This window comes from Triticum aestivum, chromosome 5B (genome assembly GCF_018294505.1).
Source record: "Triticum aestivum cultivar Chinese Spring chromosome 5B, IWGSC CS RefSeq v2.1, whole genome shotgun sequence".
NCBI lineage: Eukaryota > Viridiplantae > Streptophyta > Magnoliopsida > Poales > Poaceae > Triticum > Triticum aestivum.
The window spans coordinates 401,154,320-401,160,078 of NC_057807.1; the positions used below are offsets into that span (position 1 = coordinate 401,154,320).

Genomic DNA, 5,759 nt, shown 5'->3' on the forward strand with positions numbered 1-5,759 from the left:
CTGTGGACCTCCACTTTATTCACCCGACCAGCTAGCCACCGCACCAACTAAAGCTTTTGTGACATACTTGTGGGGTGAATACAAATGAACTGAAAACCGAAATACATGCATATTTTTCTACAGTATATATTTTCACGGCAGCCGATTTTAAAGAGTTTATTCATTCCATCATGCCTGGCGTTGTGTCGTGGAATGAAAGGGGGTTTTGAGCAATTGGGTTAGGGAAGTGTGGGTTTTTTTCACCCGATGCAACGCACGGGCGTTTGTGCTAGTAATAAAAAAATCTTGAGCACCGCCGAGAGCAGTGGAAAGAAACCCCCAAATCGCATCGCCTCCTCCTCCCACGCCGGCCGGAATCCTCCTCCGCAGCCGCCTACCTCAGTCGACCTCCTTCTTCCCCACGCCGAGCGAAATATCTCTCTCCGTGAACTCGTTCGAGGTCGGCGTTTGCGGGCGCGGGGGAGACGCGGGAGTAAGAGCATCCGCGGCGACCGGAGATCAAGGAGGAGGAAGGTGCGGGTGCGTTGAAGGCGAATCCGCCGTCCTTCCGGCGCCGTGAGGTGACCTGCGCGCGGCGGAGCTGGGTCTCCACGCAGGTAACACGACGAGCCTTGTACCAGAGATCTTTTTAGTCCCACATCGCCAAGGGACTAGGGATCCCACCAGTTTAGAGGCTTAGGGCTAGAGTAGCGCGGGTTGAGTGGGGAGCTGTGCCTCACCAGGACGGTGAGGGGCGGCGGGGCATAGCGCTCCCATGATTTTTTTTTACTTGCACACATTTCGTAGTTGTAAGCAGGCATCTGGACAGTAAACGTCTCCGAGCTGAAATTTCTTTATCCAATGAAGATCACTTATGTACCTCACCATGCTAAAGATAAATAATAGAACGCTGAATAGTTGGAGAGTAGTAGTGCTGGTGCTTAGGGACCAATAAAACACAGAATTAACATATTCTCGGAGGATCGTGTCTTTTGGGCAAACTAAACGTGAGAAAGTATTTTCTTCAAATTTGTAGCCGGCAAATACCCAAAGCAATGGTAAACAAATTATTTACGGATTTATGGTTGATGTTAATGTTTCTGAAGATGGTTCACAAGCATAGTAGCTGGAGTTTGTTCCAGACAATGATCTCAATGGACACCATTCCTGATTGTTTGCTCCATCAGGTACCATAGTTTAAGGGCAGATGCACGTTGGTTACTGAAGAGATCTGAAATCTCTCTTAGAAAAAGAAATAAGACAACTTCTTTGTTTCAGGTGGAGCAACTTGAATCTTAAGTATGCCAAAAGTACATTCCACATTTACATAATTGTGCTTACCTTTTGATTATCACATGATGGGTACAGACTGGTCCTTTTGACCCGTGCTTCAAGGTTGAGTAGCGGCGGCTATGGCGGCGATGGACAAAACAAGCGGTGGTGGTGTCAGAGGGGAAGGTGAGAAGAAGGCTGCTGCAGCGTGCGACGTGGAGGCGCTGCGCAAGTGCCTGCAGGAGAACAAGGGTGATCGTGTCAATGCCAGGCTCACATCGATGCCTTCCGATCCTCGTGTTCTGTCAGCCCCACCACTACCTCTGACAGCCATCCTGCCGTATGATCTTCCACTTCTTGGCTCCCAAATCAGAATAATTCCTTTTCACTAACTTTTACCCATGTATTTATTAAGTAAATTCTTCCTACCCAGATTGACAGGTCTTATCTGATACACTATTTTAAACAAATGAAACTTTCTTCAAGTTAAAAGCCAAACATTGACTCATCTGAAACTTGATTTAGAGCATGACACCGTTGTTTACAGTGTTAGAGCATCTCCAACATGCGCCCAAAAAGAGCTCCGTGCACTAAAAAATCATTTTTTTGGTCGCGGAACAGCTCCAGCAGAAGCTGTAGCGCTAAAAGTTTTTGGGCGCGCTCTGAAAAACGCTATCGCGCGCAGCATATTTTGGGCTCCGGATTGCGCGCGCTTCACAATTTGCACTGTGTGCTTTTTGGGCGCGCGTTTTTGTGCGTCTGCTAAAGCAATGTTGGTCCCGGCGCATTAAAAGTGCTACAGTGCCGCGCTATAACTTTTATTGGGCGCGAAATTTTTGTGCGGCCGTTGGAGATGCTCTTAGGTTAGTCATCACTCCGAGGTCTTCGAGACAAACGAAATAGCTGCTTTGGGAACACATCAGTATGAATAAAGTTGATAAACATAGTATGCATGCAGGTAGATCCTACATACAGCGAAACCATTCATGTCATCTTGTAACTTCTAAACACACTCTCTGAACCAGTTGGTAGAGTTTCAAGTGCAATTAGGACTGAAACATGGTGCTATTTTTCTGGTGCAGGTAAAAAAGGGGATGTGAAACACAATGGTTCTGTTGCTGGGGTAGTTTTACAAGAAACTGCATGGAACACTTATGATGAATAAGGTGACGACGCAATAAGGTGACGACACAACGGTCATGTGAAAGATTGGATAATTAGAACTTAGGGTATGTTTGATTCGTAGCCAACATGTACCTTACCGAAATTTTTGGCTGTGACCAAAACTTTGGTCATGGTTTGGATGGTTGACAACTTTTTGGCATGCCAATGGCTTCATACCACTAGTTCATTTTTAAAGCTAATATTGCCCAGCTCATGGGCACACAAAACCTTGACCAAAATTTGGCTAGTCAAATATTTGGTGGGTCAACCCAGGGCTCAAACCAAACTTACCCTAAGACCTAATAATTATCCTATATATGGTATTTGTTGGTGCGGAAAGAACCATTGGCAAAACTCCGTAACTTGATGTCGCTATTGTCTAAAACGGGTCACTTTTTGCTACGGACTGTGCTAGGCTATTTCAAAAGTTAGAGTCGGTCTAGTCTAGTGTTTTGCATAATATGCACCTGATTCAATAAAACCTTCAGTGAGCCTCCAGCGTTGTGGTTACTTCCTAGAGTTTACTGGTGTCCAGTTTTATCGACCAACGCCTAGGTAGCAACCAGTAGGCTGGTCAGAATTATGTTCACTGTTAAAAAGGTGTAGTAGGCTGGTCAGAATTATGTTCACTGTTAAAAAGGTGTCGTGTGCGTTCTCATCTTAGAAGTGACGGTTGGTTTATGTTGGAAGAGTAGTCTTAATTTCGTAGTGGGTTATGGGAGATTCCAGTAGCTTGGCTCCAGTCTCTTGGCTGCAGATTCTTCTTCTATGTTGCTTGGCTACCTATCTATCTGTACCTGGGAAGTTTGCTTCGGCAGCTCTGGTGCACATGATTCGAGCTTGAGAATTTGGAATTTCAAATGCTACAGCGTAACAGCAGCAATGTACGTTGCCGTGGACATCTGGATGTGATTTATAACTGTGATCATTTGAGTAAATATCAGTAACATGTCATCTGCGCCTTTGAACGAGTTCTCAGAGAAGTACGCATTGATCTTAGTTTGTGTAGTTCTTTTTGTTTGGCAATTCTTTTGCGAAGTAGAGTGTCCTGGGACACTCACTGTTGTCTTGCACAAACGAAGCACACACGGCTGAGTTTAAAGAATATGTAATTGGACTTGAAACAGTCTCTACGACATTGCATTTAGCAATTGTAGCACTGAACTATGGTGGCATCAACATTTGTCCGGATAACAATCAGGATCCCGGCCTAGATGTTTTCTTTTTTTAAACCGGGCCTATGTTTTCCTACCCACGGAGATCTTGACATTTCCCTTGGCTGCATTCAGTTTCTTCAACCTGATATGTGTTAGAGTTATATTAAGTGATGTCTTTTGGCCTTTTGCATTCTAGTCTCTTGGCATCTTCTTGTAGCCTTTTGGCATCCTCATGTATGTGTATATATGTTGGCATTGGCCTCCTAATAATATAAGTTGCTTTCATAACATGGTATTAGAGCTCTAGGTTTTTTTTTTCCGCACGCGCAACTCGTGCTGCTTCCGGTCCAATCTTCTCCACGGCCGCCGTTGCTCTCTGTTCTGCTGGCCCGTGATTTTGCTTTTGCCTATGTCCATCTCTAGCTACAGGCGCTTCACGTCCATGCTAGCTAGCTCATCCATCGCTGTGTTGGATTCTATATCGGATTTCGTCCCGATCGATTGAGCCGCTGGCCGCTTGTCTTCCTCCAAGGTCGCCGCCGGCCGTTTGTCTTCCTCCGTGGCTGCCGACCACCGGCCTCGTCAGCGGCGCTGTTGCCTTCCATAGCTGCCGGCCGCCGGCCTCGTCGGCGCCGCTGCTGCCGTCTGCAGGTGCTCGAGTGGTCACGCGTGCGTGCGTTGCTGCTGTTGTTTCGTGTCCGGGCATCTTCAACTCCAGATCGCGGCTCTATCGCTGCAGGCCGGCCCGTCGCTGCAGCCTGCTCGAGCCGCCTGTCGGTTCATCTCTCGATCGAGCAGAGGCAGTAGCTATCGGAGGTCAACCGCTCCGTCCCCGCCTGGCCGCCGGCCTCGTCTGCATCACTGTTGTCTTCTTCGGCTCCACCGGTCGCCGCCCTATCTGCGCTGCTGCTACCGGCCGCCGGCCCCGTCCGCGAGGCTGCTGTCTTCTGCAGCTGCCTGCAGGGCGCTCGTGTGGTCACGTGAGTGGTTGCTGCTGTTTCAGCGTGTCTATGGCGTCATCTGGCTATTTTGCCATCCCGCGCTGCCTAGTGATATTTGATGGGGCTAACTATGCTGAGTTCGTTGCTTTTATGCGCATTCACATGCGTGGCATTCGTCTCTGGGGTGTTCTTTCCGGTGAGGTCCCCTGTCCTCCGCGCCCAGTGCCTCCTGTGGCTCCTACCCCACCGTTGACACCACCGGCTATTGACGCAGATGCTTCTGATGCTGATAGGGCTGCAACCAGGGTTGCTGCTGATGATGCGGATGCCGCTTATGACCAAGAGGTCTTGGATTATTCAAATGCTCTTTCTGTTTATAGTGACGATCTGGCTGCTTACACTCAGTGGTGTGATGATGATGCTCGTGCTGCGACTGTTCTCACTTCCAGTATTTTGCCTCAGTTTGCTTCTGAGTTTATAGGCCTCGGTACTGTCTTTGAGATGTGGACTCATCTTTGTCAGCGCTATCAGCCCTCTGGTGATGCTCTCTACTTGTCTGTGGTCCGTCAGGAGCATGCTCTTCAACAGGGAGACTCCACTATTGATGAGTTCTACACTCAGAGTTCTGCTATCTGGCGCCAGCTTGACTCCCTTCTCACTACTGTTTGTGGCACTTGCCCGTGTTGCCAGACTGTGAGGTCAGACTTGGAGTTTCAGCGTGTCTATGAGTTCTTGTCACGGCTCCGTGGGGAGTTTGAGCCTCGACGTGCTCAGTTGTTTGCTCGTGGCCGGGTTCCTATTTCTGAGGTGCTTTCTGAGCTTCGTGCTGAGGAGACTCGCCTCCGTGGTGCTGGTTTGCTTCAGGTTCCCTCTGTGCTCTCTACTCGAGGTGCTACTCCACCAGTGTCTTCTCGCTCCAGTGCTTCGCCGCTACTGCCCACTCCTCCGGGTAGTGAGGCCCGCTCTCGTGAAGGCCGCTCTCGTCCTCGTACTCATTGTGACTACTGCAACAGGGATGGTCACCCCGAGTCTGACCGCTTCAAGAAGAAGCGTGATATGCGTAATAGGGAGCGCAATTCTTCTTCTGGGACTCGTGCTTCTTCCTCGACGCCGTCTACTTTCTCCTTGACTGAGCAAGATATTGTGAAGCTCAAGCGTCTACTTGCTGCTTCAGGTTCTTCGACAGGTACTGCAGGCTCTGTGACTGGTGCTTCTAGTGCTGAGCGACCACTGTCTACACAGTCAG

The 5,759-nt window shown here is 48.8% G+C and overlaps 1 long non-coding RNA gene across 1 annotated transcript; it reads left to right on the top strand.

Moving 5' to 3' along the window:
- The first annotated feature begins 275 nt into the window (after window positions 1–275).
- LOC123112097 (uncharacterized) lies at window positions 276–2,615 on the top strand. Its single transcript, XR_006455120.1, has 4 exons — window positions 276–596; window positions 1,167–1,257; window positions 1,348–1,591; window positions 2,334–2,615. It is a non-coding gene; the product is annotated as an uncharacterized lncRNA (long non-coding RNA).
- Window positions 2,616–5,759: the final 3,144 nt, after the last annotated feature.